The sequence below is a fragment of the Phalacrocorax aristotelis genome, chromosome W (assembly GCF_949628215.1).
Source record: "Phalacrocorax aristotelis chromosome W, bGulAri2.1, whole genome shotgun sequence".
NCBI lineage: Eukaryota > Metazoa > Chordata > Aves > Suliformes > Phalacrocoracidae > Phalacrocorax > Phalacrocorax aristotelis.
Genome location: NC_134310.1, coordinates 22,597,322 through 22,624,555, shown reverse-complemented (window position 1 = coordinate 22,624,555; position 27,234 = coordinate 22,597,322). Strand labels below are relative to the sequence as shown.

Here is a 27,234-nt window from a genome sequence, read left to right as displayed (position 1 = left end):
GTACACTAAAGCCACTCAGTTGAAGGAGCTGCTCCACCTAATTGACCGGCCTTGTGCCTGGCCTCTCCTTTGTGCCTATGGAGGTGATGGGAGTCAGGATTACCTTCCTCTTCTAACCAGTCCAATCAAGAAAAAAAAGAAACAACTGTCCTATTTATCTGCCATTTCACATCATTAATCTCCTTGGATAGGGATGCAATGTACATGCACTCCTGGGCTGCAACACAGGGTGGTAAAACCTCAGCGGTGCAACATTCTAGGGCGTTACTGCTCTAGTATGCACGCATGTACAATGGTCACTCTGTGCTGGCCTCCACCCACAGGCTTTTAACATCTCTCATTGCTGGTAAAAAAAGAGCAGGCTTCTAGCAGACAGCATCTAGCTCAGCAGGCAGGGGAGCCAGATGTACCTGCAGCCACCAAGGCTGCAGGGAAGGGACCACAGCCACCAGCATAATAAACCAACTCCCTTGGGACCCTATGTTGAATGAGAGCTGAAATAAAACTCTCAACTCCAATCTGGGAAGGGTCTTTCAGGTTTTGAATCAGTGGGTAATGTTTTATGGAGGATGAATAAAAAGCCAGGCTCCTGCTACAAAGTCTGATTGTGGGTCTTGGACCCAAGCTCTGGGTCATGATGCCTAAATCCTTATCCCTGCTTGGCCATGTGCCTCCAAGTCAGTAGAAACAAGATACAGATTAATAAAGTCATTTCATTATACCAATGTCAGGTGGGTTCATGACAAATCCACCTTAAAATCCCACTTAAAAATAGTGGCCTCCTGTTCTGCTGAGAGCCTGCAGATGATGGTATCATCAGATGTGCAGGTAGCAACAAATAACCCTGTGCTCAAACACCATAAAGAATTAACTGAGTTATTGTGCTAGGTATCTCCTTACTCTCCTCCAGGGTTAACAGTTAAATGACTTGGGTGCAGGGACATTATACTCTGTCTTCCTTGTTTGGGCAGACTACCTGCATTTTGACTAATTAGGAAGCCTCAACTTGAGGATTCTGAATGTGTAACCTCTTTTGGAAACCTCCCCATCTCCCCTCTCCAGGCTGCCTGTGAGCAGAAGCGCTGAAGGGACAGTAACGAACACTTTTCTTCCAGCAGCTCTTCTGCTTTAGCTGGCAATGTGCAGATCTGGAAATCTAGGGAGGAAACCAATTTTCCAGGAGACTTCTAGCTCTATCTTAAACACCTGAGAGATGAGGGCTGTCTATACTTTTAAGTGCTCACCCAAACTGCCCATCCAGGTCTCCGAGGCTCACCAGCATCAAGTCCCATTCAATAAGCAACTACAGAGGCATTTTACCATCCAAATTAAGCGCCCAGAGAAAAGTGTTACCACTAGTAGGCTTCCTACAGTCAAGTTAAATTTGAGGAGGATAATTCACAGGTGAATGACAACAAATTTCACAGAAGTTTGCATTATCTCTTCATTAGGGAGAGATTCATGCTTCCTCTGATAAGTACTGAGAAATAATCAAATGCCTGCATGCTCAGCCTTGCTATGGCTGCTCACATGTTTCTTATCAGCTCCTCTGAGTGCCTCAAACACACAAACAAAGGCCTGACGTACAAGACCCCCATTTGTGTCATACTAGATGCCTCCCGTTAAGGGTTCTGAATACTCTCCCTTCTTCTGCCTCAGGCAACTACTTATGCTTGCAAGTATTCAGATGCTAGAGCTATAAAGTGATTAAACTGAAAATTTGCTGAGGACAAATCAAGAGGTGAGAGCCCACAGCAGGGGGGAGAAATCCACCTATTTGGGATTCTCTATGAAGTGAAAGTGGCTATAACACTTGTTGTGGTTCAGCCTCAGTTGGCAACTAAACACCACGCAGCCGCTCACTCACTCCCCCCCACCCCTGTGGGATGGGGAAGAGAATCGGAAGAGCAAAAGAACTTGTGGGTTGAGATAAGCACAGTTTAATAATTACAATATAATAATAATTATGATTATTGTAATAATGACAATAATGCTAATATAATAAAATGGAAAAGGAAGGGAAAAAAAAAAAAACACAACACAGAAACACAAACGATACAGCTGCTCACCACCCGCTGACCGATGCTGCCCAGCCCTGAGCCACGATTGCTCCCCCCTCCCCCGGCCAGCCCCTCCCAGGTAACATACTGGGCATGACATTACATGATATGCAATATCCCTTTGGTCAGTTTGAATCCGCTCTCTTAGCTGTGCCCCCTCCCCTCCCGGCTTCTTGTGCACCCAGCAGAGCATGGGAAGCTAGAAGAGTCTTTGACTAGTACAAGTGCTACCCAGCAACAGTCAAAACATCTGTGTGTTATCTCAACATTTTTTTTCATGCTAAGTTCAAAACACATCACTATACCAGCTAGAGTGAAGAAAATTAACTCTATCCCAGCTAAAACCATGACACACTTGGTGTGGATTTTGCCCTATGCACAGGGACAACCATGTTAGTAACAAGCAAACGCTGATTAGACAAATGCAAGCAAGCCAGGTTCAGCTGCCCAGTGTTTGTGCTGCTGCTCTGATTTGCTCGAGCACTGGGAACACCAGCAGAGAGCTTGGGGCAGTATTAAGAGATGCTGCCCAAATCCCATAGTACACTAATCCCAGCCATGATTGTAGCTACTGAGACTGCTCTTTCATTTTATCCATAGGGTCCAAAATGCCTTAAGATGAAAAAGAAAAAAAATTCTATTGAACAGGTTCAAGTGAGGGGAAACTGAGGCATGAGTCTGAGTGTGTCACAGTGAATGTGAAGTGGAGCCTACATCTTCTCAAACCCCATGTCTATCATGTTGCCTTTGGATCTCACATTCTCTTATGTGACATACAGTTAAATCCCTAATCTCTGCAAAATATCAGAAATCCTGGAAGCCTCTTTACACTCCATCTTTTTAAAACCATTCACCACAAAGCACTAGAGGCTATGCAGCAATATTTAATGATGAGATATCACCTTTCACTCCAAAGACTCCCAGGTTGCTTCCTTGATTATATGTTCCACTGCTGAAATGCAGCTGTGTCTGGGGCAGAGGCCAATGGACAACCCACATTACACCCGAGGGAAAGTTTTGGTCAAAAACCTGCTTTTATGAGAAGTGTCAGTGAAACTTCAGAATCCATCATGGGACATAAAATCCCAACTACCTGGCATGCAGCAAACTGCACTGAACTCAATTAACCCAGATTAGGAATACAAAAATAAAAAAGACTCCAACCTATTTCTTCAGTATTGCTTTGCAAAAAAACCCTAGGAATTTCAAGCGTGGTTGTGGTCATAGTCCATGCACTGCCAGATCATCAGCAGCACAAGTTTGATGCAGACCAGGAACAGGCATCTGATCACACTTCTATCAAATGGACCACAGCGCATAAAATGGGGATTAAGACTTTCTTTGTGCCAATTTAATGGCAGTTCTAGAGGACGGCTAAAACTTGTGAGCCCAAAAAGCCTGCGTGGTGCAGACAAATGACATAGTATGATGCAATACAAAGTCTGCTGGGATACAATTAAGCCACTGCAAATTTTTTTGAACAAATTTGAACCAGGAGAACGAGTTTATACTAGATACATATCATGCACCGGTAGTATATTTAATCTGTTGCTCAGGACCCTGGAGATTTATCACATCTTTGGACCACAGCCTTAGTTAGTTCCTGTGGCCATGATACTCTGAAAGGACAACCCAGCTTTGGCAGGGAGCTGGACAAATGACTGTCAGCTATTTTCCATTCGCACTATAGATACCATAGGAAACACCCTCTCCCTTTCACCCGCCTTGCATCAATCAGGACAGAAACAAGGCAGAAGGACTTCCCCCTCAAGCAAAACAAATTAACATAATCTCTTAATAAAGAATCACAGGTGGCCTGGTGATGTCTAAATCCCAGCTGGACACAGCCCTGAGCGTCCTACCCTAGGTGACCCTGCGCTGAGCAGCGTGGTAGACTGGATGATCTCCAGAGGTACTTCCAACCCCAAACATTCTGTTCTTCTGTGATGTATTATTTGGTCTCTCTCCAGTGCTGGGCAAATTGGCCTATCTACTGCATAGCAATTTTAAGCACACTGCTTAAAGTACAAGCACAAGCACAAGAAGCCGGGAGGGGGCACAGCTAAGAGAGCAGATTCAAACTGACCAAAGGGATATTCCATATCATGTAACGTCATGCCCAGTATGTTAACTGGGAGGGGCTGGCCAGGGGAGGAAGAAAAGCAGTGGTGGCTCGGGGACTGGCAGCATTGGTCAGTGGGTGGTGAGCAGTTGTATTGTTTGTGTTTCTGGTTTTTTTTTCTTTTATTTTTTTCCCTTTTCCATTTTATGATATTATCATTATTGTTGTTATTATTATTATTATTGTAATTATTAAACTCTGCTTATCTCAACCCACAAGTTCTTTTGCTCTTCCAATTCTCTTCCCCACCCCACAGGGGTGGTGGGAGTGAGCGAGCGGCTGTGTGGTGCTTAGTTGCCGACTGAGGCTGAACCATGACACTAAGGCATGTGATTCATTAATAGGGTGAGTTAGATGCAGAGGGTTACACAGAAGAAAGATGGTTCCTCTCTGTGTGGTCCCCCTGCCTGCAACACTGCTTTTGTTCCAGTCCTTCCACCCCCACCTCTGATTTTGTATGGTTTATGCGTGGGCTTCCTCTGAAGGGAAGGGATGCAAGCTCTCTCATGTGTGGTCTATCCACATGAAAACAAGGAGCAAGGATTAATGGCAGTTACCAGAACAACAGCAGAATGTAATCTTCACTCCTTTCCATTGGATTGTCCTGAATCTAAGTGCTACCAGCCCTCTGCACCTCCATCAGTGTGACTGATTAATGCTGACTGACAGCTCTGCCTCAGTGTGCCCAAGCCTGGCAGAAGGAGCCCGGAAAAGCCACACTGGAGGAGAAAAGACAAGATAACCCAAAGATCTCTCATAGACAGATGAGGCTGCAAGCATCTCTCCCAAGATAAATAGACAGAAATAAATGAGAGCCTAAGCATATCCAGAATTACAGAGGCATGTAAGTGTGCACATTACACACGTGTGTATCTGTCTTCTCAACATAGAGACATTAAGATTAGATTATGAAATCATATTTGACTCCATAATTAGGTTTGAGACTCCATAATTAGATCAGATAGTCACCTTTCTATGTAAGTAGCTAACTATTGTACAGTGATGAAGGGAGGGCTAACTGAATGATTAAACAGCTGACACGGCCATAAATCACAAGGCCCATAAAAGCAATAATGCCTAAGGTACAGCTGTGGCAACACCCAGCATAGCAAAGCACCCATCTGCAGTAGAATAGATGCCCATCATGTTGCCCAAGGACATTTACAAACTCCTGCCTGAGAGCTGTGCCAAGGTTTTATAAATCTACTCACTCACAACCTAAAGCTGTATCTGGGTTTTGGGGAAGGGAATATGGTCATCAGACCTGTAAACACCTCCTCATGCTAACTTCTGGTCTATAAAGGACCAACCTCATCCCATTTGTGCCCTCCAAGACAAATGCTGCTGCAGGACTACTATAAAGCTGGGCTCGATTCACTGGATTTACATCTCTAAATCAAGGAATAGTGTTTGATCCCAATGAAATCAAGAGTTGGTGTGTCATTTTTACCCATCACCCTTGTGAAGATTAGGACTCTGGGACACTAGAAAACAGAATGAGATGCCAACTGTGCTCCAGCTCATTACGCGCAAAGAGACAAGCCAGGACATTTGCCTATGTCAGGCCAACACCAGGTTGCTGAGCTCCCAGACCAAGCATCATCACTCTCAGTGTGATGTATAATCAAAGATGACTCCTGAGACAATCCAAGAGAACACCCTGAGCACTCTGCTGGGTGCAGTAGTGTGTGCCACTACAAGGATAAAACTTATTCCGTTAACAACAGCCATAAAACTCTTTGAGGAGAAGTGTCAATGTGCATGAGAAGGGGACTTCAAATGCTTACTCCATTCTAGCCGGCTCCTGCCAAGTGCACCATCCTGGAGGTAGTGGCAGACACTCCAGGCTACAAATGGAAAGTTTTATGGGTATTTAGGGAAAGGTTATTGGCACAGAGACCAGCCACAGAAAGCAAAACCCTGCACAATTCCATCATCTGTGTTACCAAACTTTCCTAGATCAACTCTGCTTTTGGAGAGCTGCCATCAGACACAGTAGCCTCCTTCTAACACAGTTGTGGTAGGAAAATAATCTCTCCTTCTTCCTCTGATCAAACATTTCCCTCTGTACCCTGAAATGTGTGGAAAATGATTTATCTATATAAATCATTAACGAGAGGTTTGTTTTTATTTACTGCTGCTGCCATGGGACTCCTTCCTCCTTTTTTTTTTACCCTCCTCCATTATTTAATTTTCACTTGCACAAGTGCCAAATACACCAGCTTTCCCTCCCTTCAAGAAAAAAACAAATAAATAAATAAAATAAAACAACATAACTGATAGAGAATGCACCAGGTCTTGACTCAACATCCATTCCTCACAGCTGTATGTGATGGCACAAGGAGGACCAAAAAGGCTTTGGTCCAGGATCTATCCTGTGCCCAGTCTAGAGGCTATACAAACAACACATCCCATATTACTCAATTCTGCATGCTTCAAATGAGAGAAGGAATAAGAAAGGTTGGATTTTGTCCATGCAAACTTGCACTGTGTGCTTCCATGCCGATTAAGAAGTGGTGTCTTGCTTGGTGCTGTATAATGTACCGAGCATCCCCAGCATCAAGGGAGGACTGTGGGAAAATAGGGCATATAAAGGGCATGCAAGAAGATGATCAATAATTTGGGATACTTAGAAGAAGGCATTGAGACTGCTTTGCCTTTCAGAATGTATCAGTCTTTCGGCTTTGAGGGAGGAGAGTGTGTCTGGGTCAGCAAAACAAGAAATACCCTTAAAGCCTCACAGATTGCAGAAGAAAAAGCAGGAGGCAAAAGCAGCACAGGACACAAGTGGATGCGGCTAGATGCACACAGGGCAAAGAGCAGCCCGTGGTGCCAGGACAGCCACATCAAGAGGCATAAACGTTAATTGGGAGCATGCTGGTGGGAAGACCTGAGGCCAGGAATAAAGGCAAGATAACCAAAGCTGCTATGGGCAAAGGAAAGGAGTAGCTTCGCCTCTAATGAGGCATAAGAGGAAGTGGTTACAGAAGTGCTGGGAGAAGTTGAGTCAGATGGGAGATAAGACCCTGCTGTGTACCTGCACGCCCAAAAGGCCTCTCCAGCTGAACTACTTCATTGTGCTTTTTGTGCGGCATTGCACACATCAGACTCTCTCCAAGGTGGCAAATAGGATCAGGAGCACCAGATTAATGATTCAAATCTCTATTCAAGCAGGACCAGGACTTTGGATTGTTATTCCCTGAAGCCACTGACTTCAGGAGGATGTTAAAGGTTGGGATGGAGTTAGAATTTGGGGGAATCCTAGGTCAAGTCATATATGGGTGCCCCCTCTCTCCATTGATGACATAGGGGTCTCTGTCTCCTAATCTGAGTCCTTCACTTAGGTCCCAACCAAGCAAAGTTTGGTCTGCGGGCTCTAATGAGTCAAGATACCCCTGAACTGAGGCATCCATACCACTGCTCCCCAGCTGGAGATGGATGCAGGTTTGAATAGGGCCCCAGTCCCTACCTAGGGCCACTCTGCAGCTTATTGTTATTTTAATTGTTGCTCACACTATTTTTTTTCAGAGGTTTTCCTCAAGGGCCCTGGGAGGTCTGTTCATTGAGCTAAGCGGGAAGAAAATGTTCTGGCCTGAAAGCCACACTTAAAAGGCATCATGTTTTAAGAGCCGATGTGTCTTCAACTGATAAAAAGATGAAGGACCAGGACTTATGTTTCTGTGACTACCTCCCATGACACAGAACTGGGATCTAATGAAAACCAACACCTATAGCAAAAGCCATTTATGACACTTATCCAGCAGGATTTGTAGGGACAGTGCCACTCTCTTTAAGCCAACAGACTAAAAGATCTTGATTGACTTTAGGATGCCTACAATGACACTTTTAATTTGTCATGGCTTCAGAAACCATGACCTCCATTTTTTGGTCCCACTCACATACCAAAAGAAGGCAGAGGCCTTCAACAAACCCTATGTTTATATCCATTTATCAGCTCAAAGTCTGGCAGGTTAGACTGCTGCTCTGTTTAAAAATATGTGGTTAGAAAAATTTCAAAGGGAAAAGTGTTTCCTCTCCTTCCCCCACCCTCGCTTTTTCTGAATAAACTGGGGGGAAAAAAAGGAAATGACAGCTGCAGAGAATTTACTCAACCTTTCAGGAAGAAAATTGCCATCAAGCAAAGAAAAAGCATGACATTTTTCAGCCCACTAGGTGAAAGTTTATGGAAGTTACAAGGATATGAATATATGGGTTAATATTTTAAACTGTTTTGCAACCTTAGGAATAATAGGCATGTATGATAATACTTTGGCCGGATGCCTGCTATAATACTTGGCATGTATACAATCCTGTTGAAAAACTTATAAACTCCCCCAGTTAAGCTTCACATCTCTGATCCTTTCTAAAAAAGAACTGAAGAATTCAGTAGAGAACTATTCCCTTGTACAGAATTCTACTGAAACCCCACTATAGAGCTCCATAGGAAGGCTTAGTGAGAAAAAGAAAAAAAATGAAAAGAAAAAAAAGAAAGAAAAAGAAAAAACTACAGGAAGGATTTCCTTGTCTAGCAAACTAATAGGATTTCAGAAGAGTTTCAGTGGAAACCTCACTGCATTCTCCAAAGCCAAAAATTTAGCAAGATTCAAAGAGAGGTAGGCATGGATCACAGCATCACTACAGAATATGCTGTGAAACACAGGGAAGTTAGGCCAGTGTCCAAGTTTTAGAGATCACATTAGTAGGTGTGCTGGTTTTGGCTGGGACAGAGTTAATTTTCTTCCTAGTAGCTAGTATGGGGCTTTTTGGATTTGTGCTAAAAACAGCGTTGGAGTGTGGAGCATGGAGATGTTTTCGTTGTTGCTAGGTAGTGCTTACACTAGTCAAGGACTTTTTCAGCTTCACACGCTCTTCCAGGTGCACAAGAAGCTGGGAGGGGACATAGCCGGGACAGCTGATCCAAATTGACCAAAGGGGTGTTCCATATCATATGATGTGGAGTGACCTCACTTGGTGACCTCATATCAACAGATGAGAAGGCTGAGGTACTCAACAACTGTTTTGCCTCAGTCTTCACTGGTAAACTTTCTCCTCACCCCTCCCAAGTCGATGGACACCAGGGGGATAAAGCCCCTCCCACTGCAAGTGAAGATCAGGTTCATGACCACCTGAGGAAATTGGACATACACAAATCTATGGGACCTGATGAGACGCATCCCAGAGTCCTGAGGGAATTGGCTGATGCAGTTGTCAAGCCACTCCCCATGATATTTGAAAAGTCATGGCAGTCAGGTGAAGTCCCTGGGGACTGAAGGAAGGGTAGAAAGGAGGACCTGGGGAACTACTGACCTGTCAGCCTCACCTCTGTGCCGGGGAAGATCATGGAACAGATCCTCCTAGAAGCTATGCTAAAGCACATGGAGGATAGGGAGGTGATTCCAGGCAGCCAGCATAGCTTCACCAAGGGCAAGGGGCAAGTCCTGTCTGACCAATATAGTGGCCTTGGGAAGAGCTATGGACGTCATCTATCTGGACTTCTGCAAGGCCTTTAACACGGTCCCCCACAGCATCCTTCTCTCTAAACTGGGGAGATATGGATTTGATGGGTGGACTGTTCACTGGATAAGGAATTGGTTGGACGGTCGCATCCAGAGGGTAGTGGTCAATGGCTCGATGTCCAGATGGAAACCGGTGATGAGTGGTGTGCCTCAGGGGTCTGTATTGGGACCAGTGCTGTTTAATATCCTCATCAATGACATAGTGGGATTGCGTGCACCCTCAGCAAGTTTGCAGATGACACCAAGCTGAGCAGTGCAGTTGACATACCAGAAGGATGGGATGTCATCCGAGGAGACCTAGACAAGCTGGAGAGGTGGGCCTGTGAGAACCTCATGAGGTTCAACAAGGCCAAGTGCAAGGTCCTGCACCTGGGTCGGGGCAACCCCCAGTATCAGTACAGGCTGGGGGATGAAAAGATTGAGAGCAGCCCTGCAGAGAAGGACTTGGGGGTACTGGTGGATGAAAAGCTGGGCATGAGCCAACAGTGTACGCTTGCAGCCCAGAAGGCTAACCGTATCCTGGGCTGCATCAAAAGGAGCGCGGCCAGCAGGTCGAGGGAGGTGATTCTGCCCCTCTGCACCGCTCTGGTGAGACCCCACCTGGAGTACTGTGTCCAGCTCTGGAGCCCTCAGCACAAGAAGAACATGGAACTGTTGGAGCAGGTCCAGAGGAGGCCCACAAAAATGATCCGAGGGCTGGAGCACCTCTCCTATGAGGACAGGCTGAGAGGGTTGGGCTTGTTCAGCCTGGAGAAGAGAAGGCTGCGAGGAGACCTTATTGCAGCCTTTCAGTACTTAAAGGGGAACTACAGGAAGGATGGGGGCAATCTCTTTAGCAAGGCCCATTGTGACAGGACAAGGGGTAATGGTTTAAAACTAAAGGAGGATAGATTTAGACTGGATATAAGGAAAAAAATTTTTTACAATGAGGGTGGTAAAACACTGGAACAGGTCACCCAGAGAGGTTGTGGAGGCCCCATCCCTAGAAACATTCAAGGTCTGGTTGGACGGGGCTCTGAGCAACCTGATCTAGTTGAAGATGTCCCTGCTCACTGCAAGGGGGTTGGACTAGATGACCTCTAAAGGTCCCTTCCGACTCATACCATTCTATGATTCTATTATTCTATGTCATGCTCAGTATATAAATCTGGGGGAAGAAGGAGGAAGGCGAGGATGTTCAGAGTTATGGCATTTGTCTTCCCAAGTAACCGTTATGCTTGATGGAGCCCTGCTTTCCTGGAGATGGCTGAACACCTGCCTGCCGATTGGAAGTAGCGAAAGAATTCCTTGTTTTGCTTTGCTTGCATGTGCGGCTTTTGCTTTACCTATTAAACTGTCTTCATCTCAACCCACAAGTTTTCTCACTTTTACTCTTCTGATTTTCTCCCCCATCCCACTGGGGTGGGGGGAGTGAACGAGCAGCTGTGTGGTGCTTAGTTGCTGACTGGGGCTAAACCACGACAGTAGGATATTCAGGATATGTGAATTCATGTGGAGATAAGACATGCCTGTAATGACTTGCAGCTTGACCTCTGGCTTGAGTAACATAATTTTCTCCCTTCCATCTTAAAACCAACTTCCCCATCTGCTAAAATACCAGGACAGAAACAGATTGATTCATTGTATACATATATATCTCTCAGTTTTAAAGGTTAAGGCTAACAAAAATTTCGAAGTAACATAAAACCTGAGGCTTCTGATCTTTAACTGATCTCTAATTTTGAGGTATTTAAGTGAATCCTGGGTTACCCCATGCTTGCCTACCACACATTCTTCTGAACAGCTTTCCCAAGCACTATTACAAAAGATACCTTACTACAGTAGAGGAAACTTTGCTCTCATTGCTGCCACATTCATAGAGCCCTTAACTGCCTGGGACTGCACAGCAACCCTTACAGAAACAGGAATTCACTCCTTCAGAGGCAGTGAGAAGCTAAGTCAGTCACCCCCCAATGTCATTTAGCTGCAACCCCAGCACCCCACTCTGCCAAGCATTTGCATCCCAATATATCACATACTGCAGAGCTGAGCCTTGGGCCATACTGTGCTCTGGTATTCACTGGAGCAGGTCAGAGCCTCACCACCACCTTCTGACCTCTTGTTTGCATGGAAATTGGTCTCATCCTGCATGGCTTTTCCACACATTGTGCTTGCTTTCAAAAAAGTGCATCAGACCCACCAGTCCTACATAGGGAGGACAACTGAGGCTCATCCTTATCATCTGCACAACTCCTTTTTTCCCTGCAAGACCCCTACGCTGGATGTACATGTATACAAGTCCCACCACTCATAAGCGAGAGTAAACCTGATCCTGGGATCTATGAGTAACAGATTCCCCCGAGTACTTCTCTGGCCACCTTCCTGTTTTGTCACCTGTGCTTCAGCCACATCACTTTCCCCTTCACATCTGAAGTCAACAGGGTCATCGTCACACACTTCCAACAGCACACAGGTTCTATGGACAGGCAGCCAGGCAAAGATCATAGAGATACAGAGGTCTGAGACCTTGCAAAGATCCCCAGCTGGACTGGGAAGTAAACTAGGGCTGTAAAGATCATAATCAAGCCTGGATGAAATCCTCCAAATCCTCGGGGTGTTTGAGGTCCAGAGTTTCGATTTGGCCTTTTAGACAGAGGGGTGACTAGCCTGAGAACTCTGCAAAATTTTCAATATCATAAAAGACAACAAAAGCTTAAATGTAATAATGTCAAAATCCTGCTTTTCATATCCAGCTGCCCCACAGCTTACAGCAAAAGTTCATCACTGTGTTTGGACAACTTGTGCTGCAAAGTAAATCCAACTCCAGGGCAAACCAGCCCCCAACTCTGCTCCCTCTCAAGAGCTGATAAACAGAAATTACCACCCCCTACTTCCTTCACACATTTCCTCAGCTCTGAAAGACAAGCTACATTATTCTCTGACTGCTTTTATTCAATTTAAGAAATTATTTTGCCTTCCTTTTTTTTTTGCCCTCACCTATATATCCCCCTCGCTTTGCTCTCTCTACAACCAGTTAAACGTGAATGCAGAATCCAGGTGCCTGTTGGGGAGCTGCACTTGTTCCCAGCATCCAGCAGATCTGTAAGCAGGTCTGAAGACACAATGAACTTTTGAAGCCACATCAATCGAAGCCTTCATGTTGGGAGAAGGAGAAATAAGCCATCTCTAAGGATTTGAGTATACCTCAGAAACAACTGTGCTAACAATGCCTACTTGCAACCTGATTTCATGCCCGTATCAGAAGGCAAAGTAGTCCCAACCTCAAAAGTTTGGAAATCGTTTTCAGATCTGACAGTCCCCCCATGCTAAAACCTGGAGTTCAGGTGTTTTAAATCCCATCTTTAATCAAGATGACAATTTCCTAAAAGGATAAGTCATTTTATTTCCTCAACAATTTTTCAAAAAATATTAAATTTATTTTAATTTTAAATTAAAAATTTTAAATTATTTTTTTTTTATAAAAGGGAACTCTTTTTTTTTTTAAATCACTTTGGAAAGAGAGAAAGTAACGAGACCAGAACCTATAATAGCAGCAACACCAGTCCCAGTAGAAACCACAAGCCCTGCAGCAAAACACTAGGAACTTTCTCCACTAAAGTTCTCCTGCAGACTCTTGCTTTTCTTGCTAGGCTTTGGTCTAGCTCTAAACCTTGGATCACTGCTGCCCTAAGAGTGCCTGGACTTCCCAGTAATGAGGCTAGTTTTGCAATGGGTTTCATCTGACTACCTATTCTTTTTTTCTGCACAGATTTGATGCCCTTCTCTCATCATCCCATGCATGCTTAATCATGGCACTTAACACTCTCAAAACCCTGCATGTCTGCATGTTATGGTAGGCAAAAATGACTTGCTGAATTCTCTAAACATGGCTTAAATCCTATTCAGTTGGCCCTATGGTGGACCATGCATCATGGAGCACATTTTGGCAGTGCTGCCTTTCAACATCATCGCAGACCCACAGATCACAGGTACTCCAGAGGTAGGTAGTTAACGGGGAGCAAGAAAGACCACCAGGCATATGGTTAAACAAATCAGTCATCAATTCACTGGGAGAGCTTTCATTTCCATCACAGCAATCTGTTGGATCCCAGAACTGTTTTTACGTGGTTCATTAGACAATAGCCTTTCTTGCTACTAGTTGGGTCAAGAGTCAAAATTGCTGTGTAATTGCAAGCCTCCAAGCACAAGGCAAGAGCTTTTCAGTCCTGGAGGGTGTTGTCCAAAGGGGAAAGAAAACAGAAGGGAAAGATTATGTGTGAGCAATTGAGCCCTACTGAGAGGGCAAAAAAAAGTCACTGAAACTGGGATTAGCCAAATCTTGTAACGGAAAACAAAAGTCCTGTTGGTAAACTGGCACTTACACCTAAGAGAGGTGTGTGCTGGGAAAAAGGAGTTCAAAGGATGGGTCAAAACAGACCAGAAGAAGAGATTAAGCAGTATCTGAAGCCAAAAAATGATGGTTGAACCTTTTCAAGCATTTAACTTCTTTAGTTAATTAAACACATGGCAATAGCAGTTATTAAAAAAAACCCAACAGTTCCCAACTTAATCAAAGTACATTATTGGAAATGATACTGAGGAACCTCAGTAGAAAAAAACCAGTAAATATCAAGACAAGCTAAGTAGCTCAGTTATTATTTTTATTAATAATAAATCATGGCCACTGTTTCATTTCTTTGCCAACAAATAGCATAGTTTATGGCTCTGCACAAACCTAACACACCATTTGTTTACATTTCGGAGAGTGCATCCTCCTAAAATGATAATGTATTAATAATCTGTGCTGAGCTTTTTGGCAGGAACCAGAGAGCTCAAACAGCTTGAAATAACATCACCAAAAATTATTTATTCCCCATCCCTAGTTGTAGAGAAAACAGAGGTTTTCTTGGCTCAGTTACTTCTCAATAGATTTCTGGTTTCAATTAAAACTTTGAGTCTGACAAGTTTAAAAAAAAAAAAAAGCCAAAGCCAAAGCAAGATGGAAGAAAAGTCTCCATTCACTGAGTGTTTCTGCTACACCCCCCACCCAAACTTTTACATAATCCTTCTGAGCTAAGAGCAGAGAGTAAAGTTCAACTATATTGTTTGGAGGGGTTTTTCTCCTTTCAGCTAAAAACCAAACAGAGATGATAAAAGTTTTTCCTTTGAGTGGAAGTAGGTTCTGACTGAGGGGAGTAATCTCAGCGAAGGCCGAGGAAGCACAGGAAAGTGTGTGTGAAGCAGCCACTTGCACATTTTCCCTGAAAGGCATTTTTTCTCCTGTCTATGATAAAAGCTCCTAGACACTTGTTTCCTCAGGTTCGTGCTATCACTGCCTAATGTTAGATGGCCGATTATATCATTAATGTAGCCTGCACCAAGTTAGTCCTGGCTGCAGGGGCTGTCAGATCAATAATTGTTCCCATTTGAGTCCATAATATTCAACACGGAATTGAATTTGCCAGCAGTCCTTTACCCCTGAAATCCTCCTGTTGATACGAGAAGGATCAAATTACTTTCCCTGACAGCAGAGAACTAGCAGGCTCAGCGCTTTGCTCGCCTCGCACTTCCTTTGCGGTTTGACAGATGGACATATAAGGCAACACGGCAGGTACCCCCCGGCCCGGCCGGGCCGGGCCACCGCGGGCCCGCGGCTAATGAAACACCTCTGCTTGCGGGGAGAGAAGCCTTGCCCGGCTCCTCCCTCCCCGCCGGCCTCATTTGCTTGTGGCGAACTCCTCCCAGGGCCCTGCTCGGCTCGCCGTGCTCACGGAAGCCGCCGGCCCGCCCACACCTCCAGCCCGGGGAGGGGGCACCGGCAGAGCTACCCCCCCCCCCCCATTCGTGCATATCCTTCCCCCCCCGGGGGGAAGCCCCCTGCATCTCCCCTTTGCAAACCCGCCCGGGGACGGGGGGGAGGGAACCTGCCCGCTGGGGGGAGGCCGGGCCGGGGGTCGTCGTCCCCCCTCCCGCAGGCGGTCGCTCCCCGGGTCCGGCTCCCGGCGGTGAAATGCTCTTTTAGCATCAGGCCCGAGATTATCAGTGCTGTTTATTTGAAGCGGAAACGAATCGGAAATCCTTCTCTCAACTGCCTTTTCAGACACATAAATACACACAGGTAGGGGCAGGTAGTGCGGGGGATGGCCAGTGTCTGGTGTGATCCACACCGGGAAACAAGGGCGGGAGGGGGCCCCCGTCTCGCTGGAGGGACCTGATTTCCCACTGCCCGCCGGGAAGACCCGGCGAGGAAGGTGTGTGAGTATTCGCGGAGGTGGGCAGGGAGCCTTGCGCCAGGGCTGGAATTAACGCAGGCTGCGTTTTGCCCCCCCCCCAATATCGGCGATATTCAAACCGACCAACACTGAACTCCACTTCCACCCGAGGAGAGGGGGAGAGGGGCCACCGGGTCCCGGGGACGGCAATCACCGGCTTGTTAATAACCGTTATTAACGCGCTTTACTTCGCCACCGAGCAGAGGGTAGTGGTGGTGGGTCCCGCATTGCTAATTACTCACCCCCCCTTCTCCACCCCTCACTTCTTTGCTCCTGCAAACAGCCGCTTTTCGGGGCTGCGTATCCTTTTCAATGTCAAAACAAGCACGGGGCCGCGGCGGCCGCCCTGGGGCAGCGACGACCCCCCCCGCCCAGCACCGCCGCGGACACCCGCGTACACACACTCACAAATCTCCATAAGGTTACAATGTTGCTCTCTAGCTCCACTTAACCTGAAGTTCATGAAGCGGGAGAGGTCTCCCCCCCTCCTTTCCACACGCACACACATAGCTGCCATCTACCCCCGGCACCGTCGGGGAAACACATATAGGCTACCAAAGGGGTGGGGGGGTTAAATACATTGTGCAAACTCCTAAAAAAATTGCAACCCCTTCTCAGCAGCACGGTTTTACACACACACACACACACCCCCCCCCCCCCCAGCGACAAAGCATAGGGAGGGAAGGTGACGGAGGGGGGGAGGACTCGCATGCATTGCACAGCGGAGAAATATATCCATTCCATTCCCCCCCCCCCCCCCCCCCCAAATAAATAAAGCTCTTTCTGCGCCATTGCAAAGTCACAACGCGGAAAAAAGGAGACGACATTAACTTTTGCATGCAGAGGGGAAAAAGGTGGGGGGAAGAGGGGTAAAACCCTCCTGCAATCCGGATCATCAAGACAGACCTTTCCTCGATGGCTCAGGGGTGGTTTTTTTGGTTTTTTTTTTTTTTTGGGGGGGGGGGGGGGTTGGTTTGTTTGGTTGTTTTTTTTTTTACTAACCCATATCCCCAAAACGGTAGCGGGGGCTTCTTAGCAGCTTCCTCTTCTTCTTTCTTCTCCTCCTCCCTCGGATTCCCCCCTTCTTGTCTCTTCTCTTTTAGATCCCGGTTTCCATCCCTCGCCACAGCCCCCAAAGGTGCTTTTGCTTGTGTTGCGGCAAACCCATGGCGGTGTTCATCTGTCAGATTAGGGGAGCGCACGGCCGCGCAGCACGCGCAGAGCAGAGAGGGAGGAGGTGGGAAGGCACCCGGGGAGAGGGGGATGGACGGACAGACAGACGGATAGATAGCTCGATAGATAAATGATAGATAAATAGAGCGAGATAGAGCGAGAAGGGGGGAAAATGGCGTCTTGGAAGCCGGAATCCCGGAGTAAATCAAATTAACACGCAACACCCAGAGCAGTCCCGGCTAATTTTAGCAGGATCCAAAATAAAATGAGAAGGAAAAGGGGTGTGGGAAAGAGGAGAAGGAAGGGGGGGGTTTGAAAAAAAGGAGGAGGGGGGAAGGAGGAAAAAAATAGGAAGAGAAAAACAAAAGAAAAAATTCAGTGCACTAGATGAAATCCTGGATTTGAAATCGATGGAGCTTGTCTCCGGCTCTCTCGCTTTTCCTTTCCCTTTTTTTTTTTTTTTGAGGAGGGATTATTTTGCTTTCTGTTTGTTGTTGGTGGTTGTTTGGGGGCCTTTTGAAGGGGGACGAGGGGGGAAGCGTTTTCGGTTTTGCTTTTCCCGGCGAGGGGTTTAAAACAAAAATAAGAAACCGAAAAGAGCAAAACCCCGCGACGAGAAAAAGGTTGCTTTGGCGGTAAGGAAGCTGTTCCCTTTATTCCGGCTCTCGTCTCCGGAGTGGGCCCGTGCTGGTGCCGGAGCTCCGGCGGGCTGCAGCCACCCGCTCCCCCCGCCGCGCTGCCCCCCGCCGGGCCGCGCCGAGGGAGGGCAGAGGGGAGGTGGGGGGGAAAAAACACCCCCTTTTCCTAACAGGCACGGGATCGATGCTCACACACACCCCCTCCTCGCTGAGAGCACAGGCTCAGAAAGGGAGCGTCTGGGGGCTGCTTTTTGCCCCCCGCTGGATTTTCCTTTCTGTCTTATTTTGTCTTTTGGTCTGGTCCCCCCCCCTCCCTCTCCCTCCCTGCAAGGGGCGGCGATTTGTTTAAGCAGATCTGGGGGCTGATGGCTCCGTCTCTCTCTTTCCTCTGTTTCTCTCGCTCGATCCCGGAGTCCTGCAGCACTGGGGCGGGGTGTGTGTGGTGGTGGGGAATAAATGGTAATGATCAGGCGCGCACACATACACTCGGCGTGGCTCCAATGTTCAGCCCTGGGTTAATGTACTCAACAGTGCTACTACCTGACACAACAGCAGCAGTGATGGGGGCAGAGAAGGTGAGGCTCAGGTTAGTGGTATTTATCCCACTCCAATCTCTCCTTCTCGCACGTGCCCCCCCCCCCCCCCCCTTCCGGAGAGCAGCCCCTGAGGGCTCATTGATCTATGCGGGAGATTTTTGGGGTCCAGTGACTGCTGTTCAGACCTGAGGTGAGGAATCCCTCTCTGGGGCTGTGGGAGACAAGCAAGGACTCCCAACACCTATTTTAAGGATTAAAGGCCCCCCCCCCAGTATGAATCAGCAACAGTGCTCAAAATACAGCACAAATTCAGCTCCGGACCGGTGGAGCTGTGCAAAATCCAAGTCCTTGGGCTTTTGCTTTCCCACCCTTGCTCTGCCAGCGGCCTGGATGATACTGCTGTTAGGTTTGCCAAACTGGCAAACCTTTACAAACAGGGGTAAATTGTTGGCTTGCCTGAGTAATCACACAGGTGATAGGAGGAACAGCCAGAAAAGGGAAGGTTTGTGGGATGGAGCTCTGGAAGTGTACTTACAGGTGAAGATAACATTGAGGGGGAGTAGGGAGTACTCCCCTGGGTACCTCTGCATGTTTGATCCCTTGCAGAGATGATGCCTCAGGGATCCCTGTCCTAGAGTATTGCAGGAGGCTCAAAGACCACCGAGTTTCTCCCCTTTGCTCTGGGACAAATGGTAACTGCAGGCCATCATCTGAGTGACCTGAATTCAGGGTTCAAGTGATGCAAGGACTACCTGGTCTGACCCCCACCAGCCATGGAGGCTTATTCATATGCCACAATCCCTTAAATGTGTAGCAACAGATCTACGACACAGGTCCCAGTCTAACATCAGCTGGGTAGGAGAGCTTTGTGTGGCCCACGAGATGCCAGCATAGCCCTCACCAACCCTCAGCAGACTCAACTACATGGGTGAGTATGTGCCCTCAGCCCCTCCGTGTTTCCTCATGCTTTCTGGGAAAAGCTCCTAGATAAAAAACACACCAAGCTATTACTTCCCTTTAGATCTCTCCACATGACTGATCTCTGCCGTGATACCTACAAGTCCCAAACTGATGAGCTTGGATAGAAGCAGTAGGCTGTTCCCATCCCTCTTATGGTCCTTTCCTCCTGATTCTCTCCACCAATAGGAGAAAACAAATAAACAAATCAATAAAATACACAAAAAAACCCAATGACCAACAGATCAACCCTACCTCCATCCCAAACAAATAGACAACTCAAAAACTTTTGAATGGGAAATGTCACACTGAAAATGTGATTCATCTCTGATTGAAAACAAACAAGAATTGTCCTTTCGAATTAGCGCTATGACATGGAAGGGAGGCTTGTAGCTCCAGTTGGGTGATTTAATTTAAACAAACACTTTGTCATTTTGTATCCAAATGAAACAAAAAGAAATAATTTCAACATTTCTTGGCAGAGTTGCCAGTGACATTTTCCTGTGAAGAATTTTGGTTTCAAAAACTTTTAGCAGGTGAATTCTGTACATTGAAGAGCTCCACTGACCATTGTCTTCCTCCTTAGACTAAGACAACACATGGTTATCAAATAATTGGCTTGGCTGGATTAACACAGAAAACCAAATTATGGACCAAAATACTAAAAAAAAACCAAAACAACTTTTGATTTTCCTTTGTTAGAAAATAGTGTTTTGTTTATATTTAATAAGTTTGGGATAAAAGGTTTTGTGAGCCTTTGCTCTTTTTATCTTGTATTGCTTTTCTTCTGGAGAGTATACAGATACAGATACGCATGTATTTAAGCAGCCCTACTTAAGTAATTGCGAACTGGGAAGTTCAGTTTGGGAAGCAATCAAGATAATGATTTATTTAATGCTCATTGTCGTGGTTCAGCCCCAGTCAGGAACTAAACACCATGCAGCTGCTTGCTCACTCCCCCCACCCCTGTGTGATGGGGGAAAGAATCGGAAGGGCCAAAGTAAGAAAACTCGTGGGTTGAGATAACAACAGTTTAATAATCAAAATAAAACAGTAATAGTAATAGCAATAATAATAATATAATGAAGAGGAAAATAACAAGAGAGAGAGAGAGGTGTGAAACCTCGGGAGGAGGGAAAAAAACCAAAGTGATACAACCACTCACCACCCGCTGACCAAAGCTGCTGGTCCCTGAGCCACAATCACTGCTTCCCCCAGCCAACTCCCCCCAGTTAATATACTGGGCATGACATCATATGATATGGAATATCCCTTTGGTCAATTTGGATCAGTTGTGTTGGCTGTGCCCCCTCCCCTCTCGGCTTCTTGTGCACCTGGCAGAGCATGGGAAGCTGGAAAAGTCTTTGACTGGTATAAGCACTACTTAGCAACAACTAAACCATCAGTGTGTTATCAATATTATTCTCATACTAAGTCCAAAACACAGCACTATGCCAGCTACAGTGAAAAAAATTAACTCTATCCCAGCTAAAACCATGACACTCACTCACTTTGAAAACATGGGGGAGTCTTAAAAAAAACAATAATAAAAAAGCCTGAAAACTACTAAAGGACATTTTTGATTGACCTAAAGTTATTTTTAGGCCTGTCTTATGTATAAGTGGAAAAAAAATCACACCTGGTTACTTGTAGACCTCAAACTCTGAATGGACCTGTCAGGATAAATTTCATAAGCAGAAAAAGACCCATTGCTTTGAGTAGTCACCTTGTAGGACGTTAGTGCATAAATCATTGTGGATCAGGTTGGCATCAAAGGTTTTCTTACCTATGGTTTTGTCTTCTAGATCTAGAACATTTTTCTTTTTTAAAAAAATCTCCCCCTGACTCTCCTGTGTGTCAGGGAGTTCATGCAATGCAAGTGGATAATCTGAAAAAGGAAATTTCCTTCTCTCTGTTATTTTCACTTTAAAAATACTATGGCATTCATAAAGCTGGTTTGGTTCTGGCAGTGGACCTGAGATGAGTTTCCTATTTGTTTCTAACAATCTGTACATAACCTTGACTGCATGAGACAGGCAGATGTTTTATAATGAAGGCCATGAGCCTGTTATTTTTATATAAATAGCATATTGAGTTAAATATGTATATAAGTCTTTCTAGGTTCATGGTATGAATCAATGTTATGCACAATTATTGGGTGATTTCTAAGTTAATGTGAAAGAAAAAAATGTATCTTGCAAGGCCCCCAATAAAACACTGGTAACACTTTATATGATTCAAAAATGCAAACAAATCATTAAAAATAACCATTTACAATTTTTTTAATTGCTTAAATCAGACCAGTTTCCTTATGTGTTTTAGCTTCTCAGCTGCCTTTCTGAGCTTTACATAGAAGACATCTATCTATCTATCTATCTATCCATCCATCCATCCATCCATCCATCTATCCATCTATATACACACATATAAACTCTTAGACATACAGTAGTTAGCAATTCATTGTATCCCACTACAACGTAAGCGATATTCCAAGCGATATTCCAAGACAGTTGAAAACGGGTGAAATGTGAATGTATTTCAATCCTCCCCTTTTTTTTGCTCAAGAATTATAAATCCAACTGTTTGAACAATTGGCCCCAATATAGAAATAACAGTGATTTTTAAACTTGCCCTTTTATTTTGTAAATCCCTCAAACGTGGTATCAAGTTTCAACACTGTTGTGTGAACAATGGCAGGCAAGAATCAAAATTCAGGGCCAAGGGATTGGAAACCAAGTGCAAAACTCATTTTAGAAAACATAAACCCCCCTCTTTTGGTTGATTTTCCATGGGTTTAGGATATTTATACCCCCAGCATCCCCAAACCATTTATCTTGCACATTATTCTGATAACTGAGTTCTGTTATCCCTATCTCAGCATCTTCTTGATACTGACAAAGACAGTGCCATGCTCACTACTGTCCAAAAACAAAAGAAAAAGATTTTGTCTCCAATTTCTCAACCAGGACAATTAGAAGAAAATCTTGGTAGCTTAGCAACATTGTATCACAGTGTGGGAGATGACCACATGAGAGGCTCAGGTTCAGGTCCACACTTTCTTACTTATCAGATCTTTCCACAGCCACCTTCCCCCTACAGAGCCAGTGACTAAACATTTCTCTGTAATCAGACAGCATACAAAAGTTGTAGGGCTCAATGATGCAGTGCTTGCTGGCACACCAGTAGAAGACCAGGACCTGCCCTTTGCTCAGGCTGCTCAGACATGTGAGTCTTTTTGAAAACCTTTGTATGCTTGCCTCCTGTAGCTCTTTCAACATCCATCAGTTTGTTACTGCTCTTACAGTTGTGGTTATATTTCATAGTCTTTCCTGAGCAAACAAGTAACTCTGATCTCTTAAGCTCACGAAATTCTTTCCCTCATAAATAACTTCAAAGAAACCAATTACTAATAAGCATCAAAACCTATCCTGGATTCTCATGTGCATTGCTGATCTATGATGGTGTGGATTTCAATCACAGTTTTCATACATATATATATAGCCTTGAATATATGTACTTATATATATTTAAAGCTTTAGAAACTAATATAGAAGCAGTATCATGAATAAAAAGCACAACACATTAGCAGAAATATAACATCAGTCAATGAAGCACAGGACTGGCAGGAGGTAATTTAAAGATACATAATTTAGGATGGGGAGTGAATGGAAATACTGGATCTGCTTGGGAATTCCAGGTATAAAGAATTGTTTAATCTAGCTAGGAAAGTAATAAAAAGGAATTGATAACTAGAAGTTGAATTCAGAGAAAAGATCATGTTGCCATGAAGATATATGTGGTTCATAGTGATTAATCATTCCAGAAACTTAATAGGAAGATTGGTAAAACTCACCATCCCATTACATTTTTCAGGTTGGAGACTGGATGACTTCTAGAAGATATGCTTTAGCCAAGCAAAAGTAATTGGGTTTGGGACAAGAGCAGACATGAAATGAGTTAAGAACTGCCTAACTGCCAGATCTCTGAAAGTAATTTTCAGTGCAGAATTATTGTCAAAGAGGAGTGTTACTAGAGTTTTCCCTTCCAGTGATCTGGAAGCAAATATAAAACTACTGATGACATTTTTAGATAACAGTATGGTTGGTGAAATAGCAAAGAACGAGAGTCCAAGGCAGCCTGATGCAACAACAAACAACAAACTGCACTGCCTGGCTTGAGCAAACAAAATGCATTTTAATGCAATAAGATGCTTCTTGCAAACACAGACAAAAACCTGGACAAGCACTGCAGTGCCGGTTTCGAGTTGCACCCTCAAATCTGGAAGTGCTGATGTGATCCTTGGCTCTGCAGCCAGGTCACTTGTGGCGTATGGCGATAGTAAGGTTGAACTCAAGAGGCTGTTGATGGGTCTGACAGCCACATTCTAAAACATATGGTGACAAAATTGGAGAGGGTACAGAAAAGAGCCATAAAAAATAATTGAGGGCTGGAGAAAATTATTTTCAGGGCAAGCGTTGAAGAATTATGTTTAGCTATCAGAAATAGATTTGATTCCGGGGGAAAATGCCTTGTGAGTGAGGAAATTACATGATACCAAGGGACTGGAGTTAGGTACCTAATTTCTCAAAGGATCAGGGCTGGGACCATTCCTCCCTTCAGCATTTCCTATATAACAGTTTAAGTGACCCCTACCCACTGTAAATCCAACTAATTTTTAACTCTGTCCACATATTGTAATTGAAAGACCTCAGTTAAAGCTTGGGGTCCACTTTGGGGCTAGGTGTTATATTGCCCTGGTGCAATTCTGGATTTGGACTGGGATTCCTTTCTGGGAACAAAGTTTAACTGAATAAAATAAAATTATTCTTTAGCCTAAGCCAAGCTGAAGCACTAATGACCCTGACAGGCTGGAGACAGACTAGATGGCCTAGATGGTCCTTTCTGACTTCATAATCTTTGAAAAAGAATTTGCAGAAGAATCAAATCTCTTGAGCTTTGACTGACAGTGATGTATACACAGTGCAGTTCCGATGAAAGGTGCCGTATAGTACCAAGCAAAATCTTACTACTCCTTGTTGAAAGTAGCCATCCAATGGCTGAAGAAACACTGCCATAAGGTGAGGACAAATCATGACTTTTCCTAAGAAATTGTTGAATCACTAAAACTGGAGGGCTTTGCTTTGACTGAGTTTGTCTCAGAAAATTTCTCCAGCCCAAGATGGACTTCTTGGCATAGAAAGGGACAGAGCCTCACCTTCATGGTAAAATCCCACTGGTGATGTGTGATATCATCACTTCCATTTGCAACCTGTCCAAATCAGAGCAGATACCTGAACCTCATCTTCCAGATCAGTGCTCCAAGTATGACACAGTTGGCTGTTCTTGGATAGGTCTACCATTGTATTTTATTGGGCTGCTCTGTTAGGCACAGATAACATTAATTGGATCAGAAATACTTGATTTCTCTTGTCCAAGTATGTTCTTAGTCCCATGGAGAGAAGTTATTTGGAGAAAAAAAATGAGCATGCTCACATGCTATTAGTAACGTGCAAAATCCTTCAGATGGCAATGGATAATATGGACGCATGAAACTTTTGACAATGGAAACATGAGGAACAAGGTGTATCATATTTCAGCATGAAGCTCTATCTGAATAATAGCTTGTAAAAATACTTCGGGGTGTTTGGCATTGTGTGTGTGAATGAATTTCTGCCAGCCCATGAACAGTAAGAATGAGACCCCCACAAGGCCAGGGTGCAGTATTCAGCAAGAATCACTGTTGGTATTAAGCCTCTGTCATCTGTGTTGGGTCTCATCTAAGGGACAGCACCTTTCCCAGCCAGGCAGTTGATGGCATCAGGTTGGTCAATGTGCTTGTGGGATACTTGAGCCTCTACCATGGTAAGCAGTAGCGCACCCAGTAGAAAGCAGATTATATTTATCAGCACCAGATCTACAGCAGAGCCTCAGGATACCTAATTCTGCCTTTTCTCCCTTTTCCCTGTTCATTGTCATTCCCTGACACCCCTGTGGTGATAGCCAGCCTTGACATCAGGTGGTGCATAGAATCCCTCGAGTCACAGGGAGCAGCATCAGGCATCAGCCCAAGCAAGCCTCGCTCCCCAACCCGAGGGAAAACCAGGCAAGAAACACTAGGTCTACAAAACCGATGGCAGATTGATTCCCCATGCTCTGGGGAATGCGCAGCACAACTTTTTAATTCACACTTCAGTCATTTATCAATGTTTCCTTATCACAGAGTTTCTTTATCAGCAAGGTAAATTTGGAAAAAAATCAAAACTATGTGGGTGCCTGGGGCTGACACGGGTGAGTTTTGCCACACGGCTATAGTACTCCTTTGCTTCTTGCACCACAGCATCTTTTTCTGCCCTCGTCCCCATCAACCTCTTCCTTTTTTTTAAGTTTTCGATGGTTTTGCTTGAATAGCCATGAAACATTGCCCCCTGCCGGCAGGTCCCACACCTGGCTGCGAGCGCAGGGATGTCCGTGCGTCTGTCTGCAACGGCTCTTGCAGCGCTTAGGCTAGGGAGAGGACTGAAAGCGTAAAGATTTGCAGCTCGATAGTTAGATTTTGGAAAAGAAAGGAGAGGAAAGTCAGAAAGAAACCATCAGCACCAAAAGCATTGCTTGTGTCCATAGAATTTAATACACAAATACGGTTTCATGGTTTTTTTTCTTTTTTTTGTGTGTTTTGCTTTAAAATATTAACTGACAAAGTGTTTCTTGCTTCAGCTGCAGAACATTGTGCTCATGCAGTGTTGCTGTACGCTTCTGTGGGAGAACTTATCTTGGGCCGCATATCTCCGGGTCACAGGGCTCTACCCACCCTGGGGACAGTGATGCACAGACATCAATATGATGGATACAAAAGGTCCGTTTATTTAACTGCGTCACACGCTTATATAGCTCTTGAGCTTCCTGTTCCTGCCACTCCTATGGGGAGGAGTCTATCTTTCCGTCGCAGCGCGTGATCTTCCGGTCGCCGATCCCTGTCTATTTCCCTACATCTCCCCCTCCCCATGCCGTTAAAAGTTCTACAAAGCTACCTGCATAAGCGGATACATATTGCGGTCAGGCCTATGTTCATGTAAATCTTGCAGGCACTCCCTGATTTGTCTTATAACACAGCATAACAATGGCAGCCCACAAGTAACCATGGTTACTACACACAACAAGATCCCCCCAATTATTACTATCCAATTCCAGTTCATATCCCTCTTTTGCCGCCCTCTCCCAGTGGCGCTCTCGTTGCGATATTGCTTGCGATCTTGTCAAGGAGCTCATTTCTTTTCCCAATGGTACGGCTAGCATGAGGATCCATGTCAGCAGACCCTGCAAAGAGACAACTCAGAGAGGGATTATTCATTGTACATCCTTGCACAGTTCTGCTTTCACACACTTTGCAGGCACCCATTCTATGCGCCCTTCATTCTCAACCGTGGCGTAGCCCCTCCCCAGGCATCTCAGTTTCCATCCTCTCTCCCATTGCTCACTGCCTGGGAACCTTACTCGTACCTGCAGATAGCGCTCGCCTGCTTGAGCTTTGCCAAAGTGCTTCTCCACTGCTGTAACTTGCTCCTGCCCGCATATAAAATGATTAAGCAAATATAGCGCATGCATTAAAATAGTTTGCTGAGCTGCTACGGGTATAGCTCCCTTATACCCCTCCCCCTCCCCAAGCTGCATTATCTTTGCTTTCAAGGTGCGATGAGCGCGTTCAACAATTGCCTGCCCCGTGCTATTGTAAGCAATGCCGTGTTTTAATACAATATTCCAAGCTTTGCACCATTCCTCAGTACTTTGAGCCCGAAAGCATGGTCCATTATCTGTTTTTATTTCGGTGGGCTTTCCAAGCCACGCCATCACCGAGGTCCAATGCGCAGCCAACTGCACTGCGGTCTGCTTCCGATGTTGAGTAGCCATGATGACTCCACTATATGTATCAATTGTAATTGCCGGGTGCCGTCCGGGGGCCAACTGTGGACATTCAGTAAAGTCA

General features: G+C 45.2%; 1 protein-coding gene across 2 annotated transcripts in view; it reads right to left on the bottom strand.

Annotated features, from left to right (window-relative positions):
• The window catches only part of LOC142049886 (SET-binding protein-like), a 351,156-nt gene extending 333,282 nt beyond the window's left edge, over positions 1-17,874 (bottom strand). Inside the window, exon 1 of one of the 2 annotated variants that reach the window (XM_075078048.1) lies at positions 16,952-17,874. The gene's annotated coding sequence lies outside the window, so the exon portion shown is untranslated. The remainder of the gene's footprint in view (positions 1-16,951) is intronic. The other variant, XM_075078049.1, reaches the window with a different exon arrangement.
• Between the last annotated feature and the right edge of the window lie 9,360 nt (positions 17,875-27,234).